The sequence below is a fragment of the Chiloscyllium plagiosum genome, chromosome 1, assembly GCF_004010195.1.
Source record: "Chiloscyllium plagiosum isolate BGI_BamShark_2017 chromosome 1, ASM401019v2, whole genome shotgun sequence".
Taxonomy (NCBI): Eukaryota; Metazoa; Chordata; class Chondrichthyes; order Orectolobiformes; family Hemiscylliidae; genus Chiloscyllium; species Chiloscyllium plagiosum.
In genome coordinates, this window is record NC_057710.1 from 135473517 (window position 1) to 135499303 (window position 25787).

Consider the following 25787-nt stretch of genomic DNA (forward strand, 5'->3'; position numbering starts at 1 on the left):
CCAGCAGTTTAGAGTTAATTAATCAGCTGTAAATACTAACCTGAATAAACATTAATTACCGAAAGGGGCTCTTGTGGTGCAGTAATAGCAACCCAGATTCAAGTACAACCAAGTGCTAAATTGGAATTTGGTGCAAATGGGATCTCTCAGAAGTGGGAGGAAGCACAAACTGATGTGGAAACAGCATTCTTTGTGAATTAAATGATACATTGGGAAATTTGTGCAATTGAGAATTTGGTCAGATGTGGGAGTAGGTGCTGTTTTTCATTCTTTTTGTTTCATGTCGGCTACCGAGTGAATGTTATTCTTCTGTTTCTGCGAGGACATAGAACTTTCTGTTGGTTTTCTACATGTCTAGCTATTTAGCTACTCAGCTAAAAGAATAAGGTTAGACACACATGCCAGGGCAGATGATGTGCCATAATTGTAACATATAGGAGATTGTGGAATGGTGTATGGAAGAGGAAAGATGGTGGGATGGTGTCTCTCAGTTGTCTGCATCAAGATGTGCTGAAGATAAAGCTCTACAACATTTTCTTTTCTCCGATTTTTAGTAATAAACATAAAGCAAATTTAATCCAAAAGTAAAGGTGATGTGGTGATGTGGACACTGGTGAGTCAGTTTGAAAAATACATTAAAATCAGCAGAAAAGAGATTCTTGACATAAAGCCATAGAGTCACAGAGAGGTACAGCATGGAAACAGAGCCTTCGGTCCAACCCGTCCATGTCGACCAGATATCCCAACCCAATCTAGTCCCACCTGCCAGCACCCGGCCCATATCCCTCCAAACTCCTCTTATTCACATATCCATCCAAATGCCTCTTAAATGTTGCAATTGTACCAGCCTCCACCACTTCCTTTGGCAGCTCATTCCACACACATACCACCCTCTATGTGAAAAGGTTGCCCCTTAGGTCTCTTTGAAATCTTTCCCCTCTCACCCTAAACCTATGCCCTATAGTTCTGGACTCGCCAGCCCCAGGGAAAAGACTTTGCCTCTTTACCCTATTCATGCCCCTCATAATTTTGTAAACCTCTATAAGGTCACCCCTCAGCCTCTGAAGCTCCAGGGAAAACAGCACCAGCATGTTCAGCTGCTCCCTGTAGCTCAGATCCTCCAACCCTGGCAACATCCTTGTAAATCTTTTCTGAACCCTTTCAAGTTTCAGAATATCTTTCCAATAGGAAAGAGACCAGAATTGCACGCAATATTCCAACAGTGGCCTAACCAATGTTCTGTACAGCCACAACATGACCTCCCAACTCCTGTACTCAATACTCTGACCAATAAAGGAAAGCATACCAAACGCCCTCTTCACTATCCTATCTATGTGTGACTCCACTTTCAAGGAGCTATGAACCTGTACTCCAAGGTCTCTTCGTTTAGCAACACTCCCTAGGATCTTACCATAAAGTGTATACGCCCTGCTAAGATTTGCTTTCCCAAAATGCAGCACCTCGCATTTATCTGAATTAAACTCCATCAGCCACTTCTCAGCCCATTGGCCCATCTGGTCCAGATCCTGTTATAGTCTTCACTGTCCACTACATCTCCAATTTTGGTGTCATCTGCAAACTTACTAACTGTATCTCTTATGCTCACGTCCTCAAAAAACTCAATCAAGTTTGTGAGACATAATTTCCCACGCACAAAGCCATGATGACTATCCCGGATCAGTCCTTGCCTTTCCAAATACATGTACATCCTGTCCCTCAGGATTCACTCCAACAACTTGCCCACCACCGACATCCCTGGCTTTTCCTGACCACCCTTCTTAAACAGTGGCACCACGTTAGCCAACCTCCAGTCTTACGGCACCTCACCTGTGACTATTGATGATACAAATATCTCAGCAAAAGGCCCAGCAATCACTTCTCTAGCTTCCTACAGAGTCCCACTGTTGCCTCACAGCACCAGAGACCCAGGTTCAATTCCCGCCTCAGGCGACTCTCTGTGTGGAGTTTATACATTCTCCCCCTGTCTGCGTGGGTTTCCTCCAGGTGGTCCAGTTTCCTCCCACAGTCCAAAAATGTACAGGTTAGGTAAATTAGCTATGCTAAATTGCCCATAGTGTTAGGTGTAGAGGAATGGGTCTGGGTGGGTTGCGCTTCGGCGGGTCGGTGTGGACTTGTTGGGCCGAAGGGCCTGTTTCCACACTGTAAATAAGGTAATCTAAGTACGGTAATCTAAAATCTTGTAGGGTACACCGGATGATGTCCTGGGGATTTATCCACATTTATGCATTTCAAGATATCCAGCACGTCCTCCTCTGTAATTTGGGCATTTTGCAAGATGTCACCATCTATTTCCCTACAGTCTATATCTTCCATGTCCTTTTCCACAGTAAATACTGATGCAAAATACTAATTTAGTATCTGCCCCATTTTCTGCGGCTCCACACAAAGGCCGGCTTGCTGATCTTTGAGGGGCCCAATTCTCTCCCTCGTTACCCTTTTGTCCTTAACATATTTATAAAAACCCTATGTATTCTCCTTAATTATTTTTGTCAAAGCTATCTTCTGTCCCCTTTTTGCCCTTCTGTTTTCCCTCTTAAGTATACTCCTACTGCCTTTATACTCTTCCAAGGATTCACTCGATCTATCCTGTCTATACCTTACATATGCTTCATTCTTTTTCGAACCAAACCCTCAATTTCTTTAGTCATCCAGCATTCCCTATACCTACCAGCCTTCCCTTTCACCCTAACAGGAACATATTTTCTCTGGATTCTTGTTATCTCATTTCAGAAGGCTTCCCATTTTCCAGCTGTACCTTTACCTGCGAACATCTGCCCTCATTCAGCTTTCGAAAGTTCTTGCCTAATACCATCAAAATTGGCCCTTCTCCAATTTAGAACTTCAACTTTTAGATCTGGTCTATCGTTTTCCATCATTATTTTAAATCTAATAGAATTATGGTCGCTCCCCCACTGACACCGCAGTCACCTGCCCTGCCTTATTTCCCAAGAGTAGGTCAAGTTTTGCACCTTCTCTACATACTGAATCAGAAAATTGTCTTGTATGCACTTAACAAATTCCTCTCCATCTAAACCCTTAACACTATGCCAGTCCCTGTTTATGTTTGGACAGTTAAAATCCCCTATCATAATGACCCTATTATTCTTACAGATAGAACATAGAACATAGAACAATACAGCACAGAACAGGCCCTTCGGCCTACGATGTTGTGCCGAACATTTGTCCTAGCTTAAGCACCCATCCATGTAAGAAAAGATAGCTGAGATCTTCTTACAAATTTGTTTATCAATTTCCCTCTGACTATTAGGAGGTCTATAATACAATCCCAATAAGGTATTCATCCCTTTCTTATTTCTCAGTTCCACCCAAATAACTTTCTTGGATGTATTTCCAGGAATATCCTCCCTCAGCACAGCTGTAATGCTACCCCTTATCAAACGTGCCACTCCCCCTCCTCTCTTGCCTCCCTTTCTATCCTTCCTGTAGCATTTGTATCCTGGAACATTAAGCTGCCAGTCCTGCCCATCCCGGGGCCATGTTTCTGTAATTGCTATGATATCCCAGTCCCATGTTCCTAACCATGCCCTGAGTTCATCTGCTTTCCCTGCTGGGCCCCTTGCATTGAAATAAATGCAGTTTAATTTGTCCTACCTTGTCCCTGCCTGCCCTGACTGTTTGACTCGCTTCTGTTCTCAACTGTATCAGTCTCAGATTGACCTCTTTCCACACTATCTCCCTGGGTCCCACCCTCCACCTTACTATTTTAAATCCTCCCGAGGAGATCCAGCGAATTTCCCTGTCAGTATATTAGTCCCCTTCCAATTTGGTGTGATCCATCCTTCTTGTACACATCACTTCTACCTCGAAAGAGATTCCAATGACCCAAAAATGTGAATTCTTCTCCCATACACCAGCTCCTCATTCATCTGCTGTATCCTCCTATTCCTGTCCGCACTAGCTCGGATTACTGGGAGTAATCCAGATATTACTACTCTCGAGGACATCCTTTTTAAATTCCGGCCTCACTCTCTGTAATCTCCCTTCTGACTCTCAACCTTTTCCCTTCCTATGTCATTGGTTCCAATGTGGACAATGACCTCTTGCTGGCCCCTCTCCCCGTGAGAACATTCTGCACCCTCTCTGAGACATCCTTGATCCTGACACCAGGGAAGCAACACACCATTCTGATTTTTCACTGCTGGCCACAGAAACATCTCTGTATACCTCGGACAAGAGAATCCCCTCACACAATTGATCTCTTGGAACCTGACATACCCCTCATTGCATTAGAGCCAGTCTCAATACCAGAAACATAGCTGTTCGTGCTATGTTCCCCTGATAATGCATCACCCTCTACATTTTCCAAAACAGCATATTGTCTGAAATGGGTATAGCCACAAAAGACTCCTGCACTAGCTGCCTACTTCTCCTACCTTTCCTGGAGTTAACCCATCTATGTGATTGTATCTGAGACTTACCCCCTTCCTATAACTGCCATCCATCACATACTGTTGCTGTTGCAGTTGCAAATTCCTTATCGCTTCTAACTGTCTCTCCAACCGATCCATTCGATCTGATAAGATTCGCAACCAACAGCATTTATGACAGATATAATCCGCTGTAATCCTTAAACTCTTTTTAAACTCCCACATCTGATAAAAAGCACACTTCACTCTACTAAAGGCCATTTTTACTTCTTTACAATCTACAGACACCAGAAAATAACATCGTCTTATTCCTCTACAAACACTGCCCCCGGTTAAATTAATAGTTATGGCTTATATTTTAAGATTAGATTCGATTCCCTACAGAGTGGAAACAGGCCCTTCCGCCCAACTAGTCCATGGATTCCACCAGGGTGTATCTCACTTACTCTCTTTGCCCTCCCTCACTTTCTGCTCACTTTAATGCTCACAGTATCTCTGCAGCACCCTGCCTTGCATTGCCTGTTTATCCTCTGCTCCCTCAACTAGATTAAGTTTAATCAAGAAACATATCTCCAAAAACATATAATCAAGAAAGAACCCACTCTATTCACTACTGCAGCCTTTCTGAAGGTCGCACTTAAAACAACAATACACTTATCCGCTTCTGTGCTGTGAATTTCACCCGACAGTTCCTCCAAGTTGCTAATTTTCCCAGATGCACTCCGATATCCAGCGATCCATGAACTCAAACAGCAAAGGCAGAGTCAAACGAGACAAGAATATCACTAGTGAGTGCGAGAGGGCTTTTTGAATCCATTTGCACACATTAGCTAATCTCACCTCTTTGATATGTAATTTCCTATTCTCTTATGCATTAGCTGAAAACTAGATGGCGACAATTCCCATCATGAAAGCCTGGTGACTCCAGGTCTCCATTTTGGATAGCGGTCTTCAACATCTACAGGTATGCTACATGGACAACTCTCCATCCACAGATGTTGGCATCAGACATGTATCAGCCTCATCCCACCCTCATGGTGCATCACCAATCCACTTACAGTAAAGTTCGGCAGTTCTATGCTGCACTTTTGAGTTCCTTTTATTGAAATCCCACTGCCAGGTAATTTTGCCCACACGGTCAGGAAATCAACTCATGGATTTCACCAGGGCGTCTCTCACTTACTCTCTTAGCTCTCCCTCACTTTCTGCTCACTTTAATGCTCACAGTATTTCTGCAGTACCCTGCCTTGCATTGCCTGTGTATCCTCTGCTCCCTCAATTTGAGCTTAAAGTCTCATAATGCTTCTGTCTTGACTTGCTGTTTAGTGCAAATACAAAGCCAGGCAAATTATTATGGTTGCCAGCAGACATCAGTCAAGGGGGTGGATTTCAATCTCACACCAGTGCCGGCTGGCAGCACTGTACTTACAAATAACACATAATGTACTGCAAATGTCGGACATGTTCAGACTCTATTCATAGGAGTTTAGTAGAATAAGTGATGATCTGAATGAAACATGCAGGATTCTTAAGGGGTTTGACAGCGTAAATGCTGAGAGGATATTTCCCGTCATGGGAGAGTCTAGGACCAGAGGGCATTGTTTCAGAATAAAGGGGAGCCAATTTAAGACTGAGATGAGGAGGAATTGCTTCTCTCAAAAGATTGTGAATTTTTGCCACATTGTGCTGTAGGAGCAGGTTAAGGTGGAGAGATTCATGATCTGTAGGGAAATCAAGGATTATGGGGAATGGGCAGGAAGTGATGGAAGGAATGTCAGATTAGCCATGATCCTATTGAATAGAGGAGGCTAGAGGAGCCAAGTGGCCTACTCCTATTCCTTTTTATTATGGTAACACAGTTGGGGAGCTATATGGACATGGTCAGGGACCTAGTCACTCATTATGCCGGTCTGTTCAGCTACATTGCTCAAGAGGGTAGTCCATGGTCAATTCTCAGGGTCCTTCTGTTAAATATCTAGGTGGGGAGTTATCAGGGGCTACTGTTCTGGGAGGGAAGCTTAATTTTGGGCATTGGGGTCAGAAAGCTTGAACCCAGATGGGAATGAAAGGGGCAACTCAATATATCAGGGGAAGGGAGAGACAAAAAAGCCTGGAAGGGAAGAGTTATTCTGGTGGCATAGGGGAGGAGTCATTGACTGTCATGATTTCAAGCACCATAAGTCAAAGTAAGAAAGCAAGTGAAGAGCACTGAAATGCACCCTTTGCTCCACAGCACAAGTACGTTATCTGCCCCTGTGCACAATTTTCTAGTAATGGCAGTACAATGAAACATGCTGGTTTACTCCAAAGTCTAGCATTGACATGCAGAAATATATTATTTCAATATAAAGAATCTAATTTTTCAGAACTCTCTGTATATTTCACAACTGACTCATGTTGGTTCCATGTGAAATCATTGCCCACATAGTTCAGGAGTTGGGAAGATTCAGGCCTGGTTGTCAGTTTGATGATCCACCAAATTGACTTGTCTGTCTTTATGCTGCAATTGCCTGTGATGTTCTGAAAAAGAAACTGCAATTTCACTTGTTTTACACACAACCCTGAAATATAACACAATCTTCAAACCAAAGTACAACTAACAATCCCAAAGTATAGCAATTGGCTATATGAGGGCTGGATGTTCAGGAACTCTCATCAGGTTCAAATGGAAGTCAGAAACTAACAGTTGTGCAGAATAAGTTTCCTCAGAATGGGCCAATTAATGGCCAGAGTGGGGGCTTCACTGTGCATTTAAAGATGAGAGGAGGTGTGTAAAAGCTAGCAGAGCAGCTTGGAAACAGCAGGTTGCCATGGCAAGTAAATGGAAGTGTCCTCACCCCAACCTTTTAAAATCTAAAATGTCAATTGGATCACTGTAAGTGGGTGAGTCCCAGTCTACCTCCGGCTATTGACCTTAATAGGCTTCATCTCTGCCCTTGATTCTGCCTCCAGAGGAATGACCAAGACCAAGATGGAGCCAGCTGCACTGGGGCCAAAAATTTATCCCCAGGACTAAAAACTGATCAGGCTATTGCAAAAAAAAAGCAACAAGAGGTATATGTTATTTATTAATGGTTTACCCAATGACAGAGCAAAAAGCATATATGAATGCTCATTATGATTCTCAGTCCGCTTCAATGCTCTAAATTCACAGTATGTATGGTACACATGTCAGTGATTACTTACACATTTTTTAAAAAATCTACTCTGAAAAGCGGTAAAATTCACTAAACAATGTGAATGCAAAAGTCCATACTTCATTTGGTTTCATATATTCCAAAATATTTCCATATTTTATTTGGTCAGTCACTCTTTCTGAAAACACAATGCATGGTTTCAGCAAACTTCATAAAGCTGACATCTAGCTCTGATTTTCTTGCCGTTCTCATGCACGTGGATAAATAATTACAAAAATATGATCACTGGCTTTTTTTATATCACTCGAACAGCACAGAATGATTTGCGAGCATTTAAGGCAATATGATATCTCAGGCCTCAAAGCATCTGTTTTTATGCTTCCTTTTATTATTCAGATACAATCAAACACATATATAATCCCAGTAGCCCAGGTGACAGATGCTAGCCTACCAAATCAGAAAGCCAAGAGGGAGAGGTCCAGAACTATCTGACACTGAAATTCCAAGGTTATCAGTCACTGAAATAACCCTGAAATTGAGTATGTTTTGTATAGTCTCAGTCTGGGTGATGGATAAATTGTCTTGTAAGAACAAAGCAGTTTATCTTGTCACAAGAAGAGAGAGAGAGAGATACAGAGAGAGCAAACATGTTGATGTTACTGTCTATCACAGTTTTGTGTCTCACTGAAAAATCATACTTCACTGCAGAGCAGTGGCAGAGAACCTTACTGTACAGAACATTTTTGCTCTCCCTGATCAAAAAGAATCAACCGAGATTTTACATAAAAAATAAAACAGCTAAAAGACTATAATGCATCTGTTAGTTTTGTTTCAGAGACTGAAGCTACTCAGGGAACTTAAAATCAAGATAATTCCAGAGTTAAAACAGTTCTTATTTCTGACCTCTTGTCTTTTAATACTTCATATGTTATAAGCAGGGAGATGTAATCATTCCTGTTAATAACATAGCCATTAACATCACATGTTATTTCAGAAGACATGGTATAGACAGTGTTGTAGTTGGAACAGTGTGATTCAACCTGCAATTATCTTGGTAATGTGCTCATTTTCAGGAACAGAGTAAGATGTGCTCAATGTGTTGCTAACTCCTGCCTCAAATACACTCAAGTCACAGCAACAAAGTTCCAGAATATTCACATTTTAGTTAAACTCTGAAGAACTTTTGAAAATGATTTAGATTAGATTAGATTCCATTCCTGACAGTATGGAAACAGGCCATTCAGCCCAACAATTCCATACCAACCCTCCGAAGAGTAATCCACTCAGACCAATTTCCCTCTGACTAATGATCTAACACTATGAGCAATTTAGCATGGCCAATTCACCTGACCTGCACATCTATGGACTGTGGGAGGAAACCAGAGCACCCGGAGGAAACCCACGCAGACATGGGGAGAATGTGCAAACTCCACATAGCCTGCGGCTGGAATCAAACCCGGGTCCCTGGTGCTGTGAGGCAGCAGTGCTGACCACTGAGCCACCGTACCACGTTGATTTACTTATTTTTATATTTACACTGAAATATTATATAGTAATAGTGGTTAGCACTGCTGCCTCTCAGCGCCAGAGACCCGGGTTCAATTCCCGCCTCAGGCGACTGTGTGGAGTTTGCACATTCTCCCCGTGTCTGCGTGGGTTTCCTCCGGGTGCTCCAATTTCCTCCCACAGTCCAAAGATGTGCAGGTCAGGTGAATTGGTCATGCTAAATTGCCCGTAGTGTTAGGTAAGGGGTAGATGTAGGGGTATGACTGGGTTGCGCTTCGGCGTGGCGGTGTGGACTTGTTGGGCCGAAGGGCCTGTTTCCACACTGTAAGTAATCTAACCTAATCTAATAATTGATACTAACTTGTGTTATGCAGAAGTTTATGTCCATCAAACACTATTACATTAACAACATATTTGGTAATTTTGACACCCAGAATATATCAATAAATAATCTGACAACGTTATTGGAAAGTATATTTGTGCTGTACAAGTTTGTGGTAGAAAACAGAATTTTTAAAATTTAATTTATAGAATAGTTCTGTTTTCTAAGAGACTTTATGCACATATTTCAGAAATATGAACTTCCATGAATCATAAAAACAAAATGTGTATTTCTAAATTTAAAACTGTTTAAACAGTTCAGAAAATAATACTTAGATCAACTAGAATCTGTCTTTGAAATAGCATAAGTTGTGAAGAAATGCACTTAATAAAAGCCCGAACAGAACAATAATTTGAAGGAATATTTTTCTTTTTGAAAAAATAACCGTTTATACATATTATTCCCTTGAAAGGGAGAGATTCTGAAGTAAATATGAACAATTTTATATAATCCAAGAGAATATTATAGAAAGACAAGGAAAGGTCAGAGACTAGACTATCCCATACATTAGAACTCATATTGGAGATTCAAAGTTTATGTCTAAAAGTGGCAAAATTCTAACAAAAGAGATGAAATTAGTCCGCACCAGCAGTTCAAAATGATCTCAGAGAGATTCAGCAACTGATTGTTCACTTCCTTAAATCTTTTCTCTCTAAAATTCATGAAATGATTGTTCAAATGATTTTTGGAGATTTGTTTCCGAGGCTTCTTGTTGCTTTGATTTGGTTTGAAATGAAAAAACCTTGCCAATACTTTCAATGGAAAAGAAAGATTGTTAACGTGAAAATTCAATTTCTCTGCTGCAATACATATATTTCACTCTTTAGTGTGTAAATATTCACTGTTACGACTTTCTAATGCAGGGACTTTACTAGAGTGAAGTGAATTCATTTCGTAAATAAAAAGCTTTTCTTTCTTAATCACTTAATAAAAATAAGGTTTAAGACAATCAAAATTACTTATCAATTGTTGAGCTGCCATTCATTCTATACAACAGTGCTTACCTCTCTATATGAGTAATAAAACCTATCACACAAATTGTTGTACCTTCCATTGATTACATTTAAATACCATTCTTTACGTTATTATTATATGTAATAAGCTTCTGGAAATAGGGTCAAATCCACAGGACACCATTTTGCAGTTCTGAAACAAGGAAAAGGAGATATTTTTTCATTTTCTTTCACTGTTCAATAACATTCAAAAACGCTTGTCAAGCTTGTGATTCTCTATGCTGTGGGCTAGGATCATTGTAGCAGGGACCTGGATTGAGGCCACTCATACCAAGTTTAATTTCACTCACAAGTAGAGTTGACAAAAGATCACAACCGTTAAGCCCCTGGAATTACCCTATATATTGCCCTCTGTACTCTGCAAATGAAATCCAACAGAAGAGTCTTCGGAAAGGAAGAACAAGATGGTTAACACAGAAAAATCCATTTTGCACAGAGCAGGGTTGGGACAGGAGTGTTTTGACTGACAGACAGATCTGCCTTTTCCTAGATGAGAAAAGTCAGATGCTTAGCATTACATTCTCTCATGCCCTTGATTGACTACCAGGTCAGATAAGAAATTAAGACCAGTGAAATCAGAACCAGACCGCACCTGTCCCCACTGCAGCCAGAAAAGAACTGAAATAAAGCACTTATGAAACTGCTGTGATCATAACCTTCAAACCCTGAACTATCCCAGCTGCTTGATTTCCCCAAACTAAATCTCTTCTAAACTGGCATCAGAAGCCAACAGTCAAAATATTATATAATGCTCTTTTTTTTAGAAAGTCGCCAATACCTCTTGATAAGTAAAATATATTTATTTTAACAGGAACATTCTGAACTGGCAAAAATGTTGCAACTAAGTTGGAACCTGATTAACAGTCTTAAATTAACGTTTGTTCAGTCTGTGTCTTCATACTTGATTGAAAAAAGGTGATCATCTAGATTTTTAAAAATACAAAACTAGCAACAGCCTTAGGAACAAACATTTTTGAGACAATACAACTTCTTAAACTCGGCTAAGACTGGCATAACTGAGATAACCTCAATTTGCTCATTTTTGTTAAATGGGAAAGGAAACTGGGTAGTCTATGCAATTGTTACTAATATTATCTTAACTAGCATTAATAAAGGCTCTTCCCCTTTTGATTCAAATAATTTATGCTGGTATATCACTGCTTCTCTAAGCTGCAACTGATAAATAATCACCGCACTAAAGCCACAAACTTAAAACCTAGTCGGGTGTTAGTTAAAGATTAAAAATGACAAATATTCCCATAAATCGTAAAGTAAGTGGTGTCTGATTAAACACATTCAAGCACAAGGCTTTTCAAATGGGTTGCCTACTGGTACTGCATATAACGTTATACAGAGTAAACAGCTGTGTCATATTTTCATCAAACAATATTGTGCTTCAAACCTTTGCTGAGGAATCATTAAATGACCTTTGTATTGCTATAAGGAACACATGTAGAACTCTGTAACTTCATATTTTAATCCACATCCTTCTTAATAGGTTTGAATTCCTTTTAAATTCTTTAGTGTCTGCCCACTTTTTCCTGATTATCTGAACCACAAATGACTGGCATTCACAATTACAGACAATAAAGGGTTTTGCAAATTTGCCAGTGTTATTTTAGTGTGTTTATTGTAAGTAATCTTCTTGAATATTATTGTCTGCCCTTTATAATCAATGATTGTTTACTGCAGATTTTGGTCACTGCATCAAAATGTTGAATTGATATTTCATGGTAAGTGGCTTTGAAGTCTGAACAACCAGAGTGTGCTTCAAAATGTTTTTAATGGAACGGAGTAAGATCGCAAATTATTTGGTCTACATTAGTTCATGTTTTGATTTGTCGGTGTCGACAATAATTTTCGATTGCATATACAAATTGTTGATCTGCTCAAAACATATATTAAAAAAAGTCATTAATTAATAGAAAAGTTATCCAAAAGGAGGAAGTTACAGATCTATTTTAAGTTTTAACTCTTTATAACCAATTTTATTAAAAGTCCCCTTAGTTTCTATATCTTATTATAAAAGGAAGATAATTGTTTTGTTTATTGCAAAACAAAATTATTGATTTACCTCACTTTGCTATTATTGTAAAATTAAAACTTTAATTTAACTTATAGTTATATTTGTGGTTTCATATGTCAAGTATGCCTGTAAATATATATGTACCTATGTGTAACAGCATTAAAAATCTGGATGTAGTTATTTTTAAATTTGCCCACGAAAAGCCCTGACATAATCATTTCACATTGCTCAAACATCCCAACTGAATCTTGTTTTAAAAAATCTTCTGATCTATTAAAGTCAGTATTAAAGACATTCTTATCATTCCCCTCTTGTCAGCTTTAACAGGATCAGCTATTTAATTGCGGCACATATCAAACTTCAAAGTTATATTTGCTTAACACAAATGAGAAATATAGCTGATTAACAACATATGCAATGTTTGATATCTAACTTTAATAACATTGAAAACAATATCATTGCATGTTAACAAGTGAGCAAATGTATTATTATTAATTGTGAGATTGGAACTATTTTTTTCTACCATAACTTGCAGTTAGAAAGCATAAAGTAAAAAGATGCCAATTTTATATTAGTTATGACTCTGTGATCCTACTATAACTGCATTTGAAGCAATGTGTATGTCGTATATAAAATGTCAAAACCATATAATTAGAGTAACACATATAAAATTCATAACAGGAGGAATGAAACACTAATAATAGTGATCTCCCTACACTGAGGCAATCTATTATTTGAATGTATGAAGGAATGTTTAAGGTCTCCTATTGTTCTGGTTCTCACTGACATACATGAACTCAATCCTTCTTTGGTCCTCAAAATAATGAGATTAATTTTCATATTTGATGCGATTTAAATGAGTGGAGGTTAGATATCACTTGTCCTGTGTTCTGTTTGCAGTAAGAGGCCTTTATTATTCTGATAGCTGAAACTCTCTCAATCATGTTAAGTCATGCCTCACATGGACAGATTTTTGTACTTAGCTACAATTACTATTTATAACAAAACAATCCTAACTACAGGGAATCAACAATGAACTGATGGCATATAACTCTAATAGTTAAAACTCTAACCTCCTTATAACCCCCCTCCCCATACATATATACAAACACAGACAGCGAAACTATGAATGGAGGATAAAAATAACTTTGGAATCAGTTCAATGGCCTCAAGATTTAATGGAGCAGTTCCTTTGGTTTCCCAAATCCTTCAATTCTTTCACTTCTCTATAGCAGCCACTGAGCGATTGGTTCACAAATTATAAAGTCTCTGACTTACTGCTTAAAAGAACAGCCGACAAGAACCATTTTGCTGGAGAGAGATGCACCATCTGCCTTTTTAACTGTCTGAAAGCTTCTGCTAGTATTATTCACACCTACAAGCTGTTGAGCTACATAAGTCAATCAGCTAGTTATTGTGAAGCCGATGATCTTTGGCATCCAGAACACATCACAACTCCACAAATCATTCAGGATAATCCCTGGGCGGCCCGGTGGCACAGTGATTAGCACTGCTGCCTCACAGCGCTAGAGATCCGTTGTCAATTCTCCGCCTCAGGCGACTGACTGTGTGGAGTTTGCACATTCTCCCTGGGTTTGCTCCAGTTTCCTCCCACAGTCCAAAGATGTGCAGGTCAGGTGAATTGGCCATGCTAAATTGCCCATTATGTTAGGTGAAGGGGTAAATGTGTGGGTGGTGGGTCGGTGTGGACTTGTTGGGCCCAAAGGGCCTGTTTCCACACTGTAAGTAATCTAATCTATGTCTTCTTACATCTTCACTGACTTCTGACAAAGAAACAGCATATAACTTGCTTTTTAAAAGTAGCAATTCCTTCATCAGTCACTTATTATAAAACTGTCCTTTGCCCAATTCAGAGCACAATTAAATAAAATTTAAAAAATGCTTTTTATAGTTTATGGACATAATTGGCAACTTACTACTTTGAAGAGCATGATTAAAGGCAGCCTGCAATTCTTAAAATGAAATATGCATTGAAATATTTTGGCCAGCTTTTTATTGGAATTCTACCCTGCAAGAATCTCTCAGGCCCAATGTTGCAAGGTAGATGTTTTCATGGAGCATAGAATGCCCTAGACAGGTTCTCTTTCCCATAAAAGATGCTTGAAAGTATTCAACAGCAGATATAGCATTCCAATTTGATGATCTTCTTCACCATTAGTTTTCTGCCTGAAGGCAGGTCTGAGCCATAGTGCCAAGACCTCCATAGTGAAGGGCTAAAAGACAGGCCCTGAATCTACTCCTGTTGGATCAGGGATTGAATTCCCTGCTGTTGGTATTGCTCAGGTCTACATCAGCCATATGTATCATTAGCTGTCTGAGGAGTTTGATTTGCTGTGGCAACACACATGTTTACATGCATACTGCAACCTGAAGCAATGACGAGTGATGGTGGCGGCTCCACATTCTTTACAAATTGGTCAGAATTTCTCCTGTTCTTACAGCTTTTCAATAGTGCATCTTTGAAGGATTTACAAGTTGATACTCAAATTCTTTGTTCATATTGTGAATGTAGATTCCCTCGCCATAAAGTCTTGACATGGGAGTTGAACCTGGAGTTTCTGTCTCAGAAGCAGAGACACTACCAACTGCATCACAAGATTCTCTTCAACGATCATACTCAGACAGAAAAAGGCAAGGGTTATGGACCTTTATTCTCAGAATGAAACCCAGCCAAAATGCTTCAGTATTTGCTTTAAAAAAAATCAAAGTACTTCCTCCCTCTCCTCCATATTTTTTGCCTCCATTCACTGCTCCACCAACCCTCCTATCACAACTCGCCCACTGTAATAGACCCCCAAAGGGGGCACAAAGGTAAAGGTGCCAGTATTACTATACCATAGGGCTGCTCTCTCATTACAGAGACTACTAGTGGTAGTTTAACCTGAGGGTCAACACACCTCAGAGGAGAGGAAAGACTGAAAAGAAGAGTCCTTCACAGCTAGTGTGGTAATTGATGCAAAACAGCCATCCAGCTAAATGAACTACAGCAACTAGAAAATGTTTAATTTCTCTGTTAACTGATTTCACTTTACACACAAGAATGCTTTTCTCCCACATATCTCCCCAGTTTGCTCACAACTTTTGCAGGCTATAGGGAGCTGCCTCATACTTTCACAATCTTTTATAAACACCACTCAGCATTCACCCCTGCAGACCAAACCAGCTCCCAATGCAAGATAAGGTTCCATAATCAACATATATTTGAAGGAAATCGGAGATTTTAGAGATTCTTTAGGGCAGGCAGCAGGAGAAGCATGGTTGCCAGTGGAGGTTGGAGAAGCATGGTTGCCAGTGCAGGTTGAAGAGAAACAACACCAATATCTGACTATTTATTTTACCTTTAGCAATTGCTGAGAAAAGTCACCTGAACAACTTGCATCACTATTCATCTATTGCTGTGCAATCGTCACATGGTTTAGTAAGTGAAGAAAGCAAATGATATGTTGGTCTTCATAGCAAGAGGATTCAAATACAGGAGCGGGGATATCTTGCTGAGTGAGGGAATTTGCATATTCTTCTTTGAAATAGAGTCTTTGCCAGCCACCTGAAAAGGCAAATATCATCTATTGGACCTTTATTTTTTTTTAATTTAATACCAGATGTGGATTTTTGTCTCCAACAGTGTGTCTTACCTGATAATTCTTATGTTACCTCTGGTAACATAAGAAACTAGATGTGGATATCATGGTATTGAAAAATCCAACAGATGTTAATTACAGCTAACTGTCATGTACAGTTATTTCATCACAGATGCATCAGTGTCTGGGCCAATATTAAGCTGTGTTACACAAAGCAGCCTGCTTCTTGAAGCATGCTGCGCTTCAAATGATTCAAAAGAAAATCACATATTATGGTATGCTGATGATATCTTGAACTTGTCTCTTAAAGGTATACGGACCTTTAAGATGTGAGATGTAATACATCCCCCTTTTTCCAACAATAAAAACTTATCTTAAACAGATAGACAACATTGTCAGTTCGGTAATTAATTATATAAACAAGATTAAGATTTCAAACTTCAGCAGAACACTTCAGAAGCTTGACAACTCATCCTGATCTGATGATACACATTTATGGAGAGAGACATTTTGTTCAGGTTGCACTTGTTTGACACCTTGGATTTCTTGCTGCTGGTTGATATTATTCAATATCACGGCACAATCGTCATCATTGTCAGGGTGTTCTTATGCATTCTGTGCATGATTTGTGTGTCATATGTGGATCTGAGATGGCTTCCTGTTCCTTCATAATGTTACACCATGATCGGTAATGGCTTTGTATGATCTGGACTGGTTCCATATTCTAGAAATCTTTGTTGGTATACAAATTTAGATTTCAATTTCCAACTCTTGCTCTCTGCTTAGTGCACAGGTAGTTTTATACCTCTTGTTTGTTGTGTATCTCTTTCATTCTCCTCTTTGAAAACTATCTTACATTTTGGAATGGTTACATAATTGTCAGCTGGGCAAGGTCATTTACACTCACCTTCTTAAAATAAGAATTCCATTGCTGTTGCACAAAAATGCAACAATGCAATGTGAAATTTGTTGTATCATTCTTACCAATGATTGATTTGATCATACATACCATACACTCTGCTAGACCATTTGTGTGTGAATAATGAAGTTGATGTGAGGAATGTGCCACTCATATTTAGTAAACATGTCTTGAAATGGTTCACTAGTGAACTGAAGCCTGCTGTCAAATACAATCTCTTCTGGGACACCAAATAAACTGAAAACACGGTTCATTGTCTCAACATCAGTCATGCTGATTAAGTTGCTAAGTCATTAATTGTTGGGAAATTTGGCGAAGTAATCCATCACAACAGTGTTATCTTCCCCATGCACTACAAATGCATGTTACATTCCTCCAAGGAGTGGATGGAGCATCACAGTTATACACATTGCCTCCGTTGTTGGGGTTTACCATGCCTCATATGCATGCATGAATTGTTGAATATCCTGAATAATCCTCAGCCTGTACATACATTCATGTGTTAGCTGTCTTCTGTCCCTGGTGTACCCCAAACATGATTTCTAAATATGATGCTTTTGCTGTTGGAGCTGACTTCCCCAAATTTCCCAACAATTGCCTCTAGCAGGGTGCTTGGCCTAATGTGGTGTTGCATAGACATTTAAAGTGGATGTGGGTATAGTAGTATTGAAGACTCCAACAATGTTTATCACTGCTAATATATACAAACATTACATTTGCAGACACATCATTGTTTGGGCTAATATTACGTTATTAAGTTTTTTCAGAGCAGCAAGTTTCTAGTTGAGTATCATGTTTTGTTGTTTGGATCAGTGCAGTAGTGGTGAGCACTGCTGCCTCACAGACACAGGTTCAATTCAAATCTTGGGTGACTATCTGCATAGAATTTGCATGTTCTCACCATGTCTATGTCCTCCAGGTGCTCCAGCTTCCTCCCACAGACCAAAGATGTGCAGGTTAGGTAGAGATTGGCCTTGATAATTGCTCCATAGTGTCCAGGGATGTGCAGGCTAGGTGAATTAGCCATTGAGAATGTGAGGTTATGGGGATATCATGGGATGCTCTTTGAAGGGTTGTTGCAGAGTTGATGGGGAAAAGCCTCTTTCTACACTGGAGAATCTTTATCAGATTGGAAGTCTATGACTGACAGAGCATCTCAGGGATCAATACTGAGACTGCAACCATTTCCAAACTATATCAATGACTAAGATGAGGAGACCAAAATTTTGGAGATAAATGATACTAATGATACCAAAATATGGAAAAAATAAATGGTCAAGGGAAAGTAGAAATCCTTAAAAGGATATAGATCGATGAAATGTGTGATCAAAAATTTAGCAGAGGGAGTAAGATGTGGATAGATGTGCCCACTTTGGTAGGCAGACTAGAAAAGCAGCACAAATTGTGAAATTTGACAATATAGATGTTGTGGGTTTACTAGTACATGAATCACACAATGTTAGTATGCAGGTACAGCAAGTGATCAAAAAAGAAAGTAAAATATTATGTTTAGCACAAAGGGACTGGCCTTCAAGACTAGACACATGTTACTATAGTAGGACAAGGCCTTAATGAGAGAATTTCTGGAGTACTGTGCATGGTCTCGATCACCTTATTGGATTTGATTGTGTTAGAAGTAGCTCAGAGAAAGCTGAATTAACTTATTCTTGGAATGAAGGGCTTAACTTAAGAATACAGGTTGTTCACATTGGGCATTTATCCATTGGGGTTTAGAAGAATGAGAGGTGATCTTATTGAAATCTGTAAGTTTTGAGCAGATGGAATATGATGGAAACTGGGAAAATGGTTCTTCTTGCGAGTGAGATTCAATCTAAAAATATGAGTTCTGTATTTATGATGGAGATCAATAGACCTTTTCTCTCAAGGTCATTAGTTCGTGGAATACTGTTCCTCAGAAAAGAAAGTAGCTTGGATCATTGAATCTAATCAAGGAGACAGAAAGTGGGGTTCAGACAGCATCCAGTTCAGCCTTGACTTTATTGAATTATGAAGCAATTTTAAAGGACCGAATGGCCAAATCCTCCTGAGTGCTATGAGATGGTACTTCATATTACACTGTAGTGTCTGGCTAAGCTGCATTCTCAAATCCCTGAAGCACAGCTTGAACGCATGTCTTTCTGTATCCAAGCAAGTGTACAACTACTGACCCATAGCTGACCCCAATTTTTTGGAATAGGTCAAGCACCAAACGATCATCATACTATGATTAATAAAATGGCATTGGGTTTCCATTGACACCATAGGAAACTAGCTCGCATATATTAATGAACTCCCATCTATTTCAGGCAGATGCACTGGTTGCCTATTTATAGGCCCAAGGGAAATGGATCCAATGGATTTGCTGCAGGAACTAGGCAGATATTTCTGCTCTTTGACTTTCATAGCACCACGGTCCCATTCCTGTCCAAAATAGAAGACATAAATTGTCTCCAATGTTGACCTAAGCGAAGTATGTTCCCAGATAATATTCTTTCTATTTTAAAGCAATTTTGTTCTTATGTCTATTTAAGAAAAACATTTCATACAAGAGCATGCTGGCAACAATGTATGCTTAGGCTAACTTTTTTTACAGACTCTTGACAACAGCATGAAATTCCAAGGCTAATATTTTGTCCTTGTAGGTACCGATAGTATCATAGCACTTTTTTTTTCAAAAAATGGAAACTTCCTTACAGAGGGTTAATTTTCACTTTGTTGTGTACAAAGGCAGTAGGTAAACAGTTTTTAGTGAATTGTTCAGTTTCCACACATTTCTTCTGACAGTTGCTATCTGCCAGTCCACTCACTCCATCTGATTCACATCATGACAATCCCACATCTAAATGTATGATTGTACATCTAAATGTATGATTGTACATGCTGTAAATTGCTGAAGGATAGCGAGTGTGGTGCTGGAAAAGCACAGCAGGTCAGGCAGCACCCAAGGAGCTGGAGAATCGATGTTTCGGACAAAAGCCGTTCATCAGGAATTCCTGATGAAGGGCTTTTGCCTGAAATGTTGATTTTCCTGCTCCTTGGATGCTGCCTGACATGCTGTGACTCTCGACTCTAATCTCCAGCATCTGCAGTCCTCATTTTTGCCTTGCCGAAGGATAGGGCATGTTGACAGTTGTCTCCACCTTGCTTGTCAACTTCACTCTTGTCCTTGTCAACTGTGCTGGCCCTTCATATCCTGCTGTGAGTACAATCTCTTCAAGTTAGCTCTCATTCATTTGTAAAACATTGCTACCGGTTTTTCTTGCTTGCATGGATTGTTGATCATTGTCGCCAGTTTGTTTTCAACCATTACAACTTTCATTTTATCAGCTTTCTCAACTGTTTAACAAGGCAAAATTGTGAATATTAAGACATTAATTTAAAGTTTCATACACCATCAATAATCCTTGTTGAAGGAAGGATGTATGTGCTGCCTCTACACTTGAGTTTGGTAACCCCATCCTGATTCATCAGTGATCCAGTTTAATCCCACCTATAAGATTTGATATAATTCCATAAATAATGAACATACTGAATATAATGATGGCCCATAAAATACAAAGATAGAGTAAGGGATACAAAGTAAGGGCTTTCAAAATTCATTATATATCTTACCAATGACTTTAATGACAAAGAGAAGTGGTCATATATCAACTCTGTTAGCTTTTCAACCAATGTTCTACTCCTTCATGCAAAACCACACTCTTAATTGCAGTCAAGAAGCTGTCTGGAAACTTAAATTTGAGGCATTTTCCATTTCTATTTCAGACATCCAGCATATCTTTTTATACATTGATAAAATCAGACCCAAAGTCAAAGCTGTTTGTCTTGCATTGATCAGGACTGCAACACAGGAAACCAATCTTTGAAAGACAGTGCCAAATCATACAACTCATAAAAAGGGTTTATTGGCTGAATTTTAACAAAAATTGGTGAAATGTCAATTTCAGGGAGTTTTATGGAGGGTTCCTCTCTGTGAGCTCTAGTAAGCTATCCCAAACATTTCTTCACAGTTCACCACATTATATATGCTCCAAGCCTCTATGGCATCTATTTGTTATTTTATCAGCTGATCCGCAATGGAAATATCTGCTACTGGGATTCCTTGCCTCACTGCCATACAGGAGCTGCCCTTCTCAGTTCCTATATGTGAAGGATTCCCCAGAGATGGCTGATGGAGAAGTTTTATGCTGCTGGAGAAGAGGACCGCCCTCTATCCTCAGGACCACCAGAGGAGACCATAGCACCAGACTCTGACAGCTCTGTCTAAAGTTGTCATTGGGAGGAATGTCTAACAACGCAAGAAGAGGTTTAATGACTTTTTGTGATCTGTAAATCTAAGTGCCACTTTCTACTACATCTTACCCACTTCCCAAAAAGGGCCATGCTTTCCCACTTTCACTCCTGCATTCAGAATGTTTCCTCACTTGATCTCACCTCCCCCAACTCCAACAGTATGAATCCTGTATTTCCTCCACACCAGCTACTCACTCACTCTGGACACCACCATCTTTCTACAGCATACACCCGAACCAACAGTTGTACCAATGCTTTCATTTCATTCAATCTCTCCCTTCATCTCATGGCAGGATGAATAATCCCACAATAGAACATAGAGGGAGCCGAGACAGTGTACCAGACATTACTTTCTTCACTTTCTTGCCTTAGTGGGCGAGGACTGTGAACACTTACATGGTGATGCTGGGACTTCCAGGTAAGACTCACTGCTCACCCGCCACCACTGTGAAAGCATTCTTAACATGTCCAAACTTTTCCCTTTATTTTAGAAATCATTCTCTCTCTTGTCTCTTTCAGGCACCGTCTTTGCCCTGAAGAAAGAAGCGGCTCTGGACAGCATATCCTCTACCAAGTCCAAGGATGAAACCACAGGTCCCTCTGAAGACATACTGGTAAGACTGGCTTCTTGACCTTTCACCAGCTCAGATGCTATCACCTCAGTAGATACATTAGCAAGGTTAGCAAAGAGCACATTTTGGCAAGCAATTCACTGCTATGTCTCCACAGCTGGTTGAAGAAGAAATGCTCAAGACCACTGGCACTCCAAGGACTGCTGGAGATCAGGCACATACTCTGCCTCAGGGAGGAGAGGATCCCATGGTGGTTAGCACTGCTGCCTCACAGCGCCAGAGACCCGGGTTCAATTCCCGACTCAGGCGACAGACTGTGTGGAGTTTGCACGTTCTCCCCGTGTCTGTGTGGGTTTCCTCCGGGTGCTCCGGTTTCCTCCCACAGTCACAAAGATGTGCACGTCAGGTGAATTGACCATGCTAAATTGCCCATAGTGTTAGGTAAGGGGTAAATGTAGGGGTATGGGTGGGTTGCGCTTCGGCGGGTCAGTGTGGACTTGTTGGGCCGAAGGGCCTGTTTCCACACTGTGAGTAATCTAATCTAATCTAATCTAATCTAAAAGCCATTTGTAATTTCAGCCAAGCAGATACAAGAACAGTAGGCAGGTTTGTTGGAGGTATTATACAAATTGACTCAAAGGTTCAAGGACTCCAACAATGCCATATGTACCATACTGCCTCTCACATACAACTGTAAGGCTACTCTTATGAACATGTTTGCAGCTGACACGGAGAACCAGGTCAGCAAGGTTTCCTGGTCTGCAATTGTGCTTTGATTTTCTTCTGTCGGCCTGATTTCCTTTGATGAACCATGTCTACAATAACAATCAATATGGGTTTAAGTAGTTCTGTTCATTTTCTCTCCCCTCCAGCCTGTAAACCCATGGCACTTTTATAGTTTCACTTGCCCACCAGGAATTTTTACTCTACTCATAAAGCATGCAATGTCTATTCACTCTCTAATTCTCTAAGTGAAACTCTACCTCCTTGAGTTCTAAACACTCTCTTGAAGCTGTCTACCTCTAACAGATCTGGGTGGGTCATCTATTTATTAACATGCCCCCAGAAGAAATGAAATAATTCTTGACTGAAAAGTTGATTTTGGAATTTAGTTTTACATCACTATTCTACCTGTCTGAGAGGTAGTAATTTGTTCTGCAGTGTAGTTCACAGTGTGGCAGCTACTCTATGAGCTCAATCTTTTCACAACACCGGGAAATCAACATCAAGATCATTGTCAAGTCTCAAACACTGGCATGAGCTTGACAGCACTTTGGACATGATGTTACAGTTAACAGTCAATTAACAGAGCACAGGGAAGATGTTGAATTAGAGATGGTGGGTGGCTGAGCATGATATCATTACAGGGCAGCTTTCAGAGAAGGAAGGTAAAAGAGTGCGGTTGAAGGCTGGAGGAAAGGAAGATATGGAAGAGCATTGCTAAGGATTATAATGGTTGCCCAAAAGTGCTGCCACATTCGGTGAGAGAACAGAGTTGGTGCTCTTTTGTGAGTTTGGCAGGAGGAGGGGAGCCAACTTGTCATGGAATAGAAGTTATGGGCGGTATGGCTTTAAGCTACTATGCAGGACAGTTACATATAGTACAGATTACTAGGCAATGAACATGACAGTTGTGAGCAGGAGAGCTAGCAATGAAGACCAAGACTGCTGCTGTGGCCAGCTTCCCTTGAAAGAATGAGGCAACCTCCAGAAATGCACAACACCACATCAATATTGAGTCTTAGCCTAGGGGATCACCAGCAAAATGGGCACTTATGGAGAAGCAAGGGAAATATGTAGTCATCTGTCAGATTTTTTGGATCTTGTGTGCATCCATGTACATCTACTAGGGGAGTTCATCCATGCTATGAGTACAATCATATCTGTGACTCATGGACATTTGACCTTCTGCACAGAAAAGAATGCTGAACCTCATGAAGAGTCATATCCAGTCATCTAATGAATGGATCAAGAAATGCACCCTCCATAGCATGCCTTCAAACTCAAGCTGAGTTGTTCACTTATTTGTTATAATGACTCAGAGATGCTGTGGTCGCTTAGCAAAAAGATCATGCAAGTGGATATCAAAGTACCAAGAGAGATGGAAACAGTGGCTATGTGTATAATGTTTCCAGGCTGTGAGGGTGCCCTTTAATATCCACCTGACAGAGACACAAATGCCACATTTATCCCTGATACTGAAAGCTGTGCCTGCGTAAATGCAGGTGACGTAATTTTGCAAGAGCCCTCAAGGGCCCTGGAGCATTGCGAGAAATGCTAATTCACCACAGCAGGCACATCATCAAGCTACACTCAGACCTGCTCCAGAAGCAAGCAGACAACAATACCCTGTCAGCAAACACAGCAATGCTTGTTGCTGCACAGAGGATTTCATTTAGGTTCATTGTTGAGTTGAATGTAATGTGGATGTTCTTTATTACAATCAAACCATATGTTACATTTTAGTGCCAAGTTTCATGTTTCTTATTAGCACAGTGCAACATTATGAATTAGAGGAGTTAGAATCTGTGAATGTGGCAGCGCACACCATACTAAATAGGGAGCTGGATCTTTGGGCTGCAGCACTTAAGCACCTCCTAAGAATATCAAGGCACTATAAGAGTGAGCACAATATTAGCCACATTAGTAGAATGGTAGCTGTGGAGTAAAGTTAAATTGATCAAGCTCTAGATATTAATTTGCTCTTTCAGAAGACAATGCAAGATAATGATGTTTCCACAAAGGTCATTGATTTGTTAGTTGAAGAAGCCTTGAATCTTGCTACAACTTTTGATTTATAGTGTCAATAAGGATGACATTTCTGCCGTGTTTTTGAGAAGTTTCACTTCTTTTATTGAAGTGAATAGCAAAGAACAACAATTTGGCAACTTATTCTATGATGGCATGTAACAACAATTACAAACCAATGAAAAGCTAACCAAGGAAAGAAGGCATTGAACTTCAAGTTGGTTCAAACCAAAAATGCCTATTCGAAAATCCATCATCTACAAAGAAGGCAAAGTTCAGAATTGAGCTTCTTCAGCAAGGCATGGAAGAACTAAAGGTTTCTGCACTTAAAGAAGCAGAAGTCAAAAGTACATAAGATTAACCACAAAACACTGTTCTTACTATCACAGCTGAAGTTCATGTTAAAAAAATGTCTGACATTGACATTAATCTTTTCAGCAAGCCTGCAAACCAGGGTACAACACAGCAATTTTATATCGATCCAAATCCTGATGCAGGCATCCAAGACACCTAATTTCTTTGAATCCTCAAGTTCATTTTTGTAGATATTAGTAAAGTCCTGCTTTCAGATCAAGTTTTTGAGATGTGATTTTCTGCACCACAACAGCTCATACTGAAGCAAGTGTGAAACTTTGTCACTGCGACCTACAGAAGCAGTTATCACTACCCAGGAAGTAGTAGAGAATTCCTAATGGCAGAAGAAATTTGATGGGCTGAATAGCCTATTTCTGCTGCTACATTTTATGCTCTTATTTCCTCATGTCCAGAATTTCCTGCTATATTCATTAAATAAGGCAGGGCATGTGACTGAGGTGTCAGTGGGGGAGCACTTTGGGGCCAGCGACCATAATTCTATTCGTTTTAAAATAGTGATGGAAAAGGATAGACCAGATGTAAAAGTTGAAGTTCTAAATTGGAGAAAGGCCAATTTTGATGGTATTAGGCAAGAACTTTCGAAAGCTGATTGGAGGCAGATGTTCGCAGGTAAAGGGACAGCTGGAAAATGGGAAGCCTTCAGAAATGAGATAACAAGAATTCAGAGAAAGTATATTCCTGTCAGGGTGAAAGGGAAGGCTGGTAAGTATAGGGAATGCTGGATGACTAAAGAAATTGAGGGTTTGGTTAAGAAAAAGAAGGAAGCATATGTCAGATATAGACAAGATAGATCGAGTGAATCCTTAGA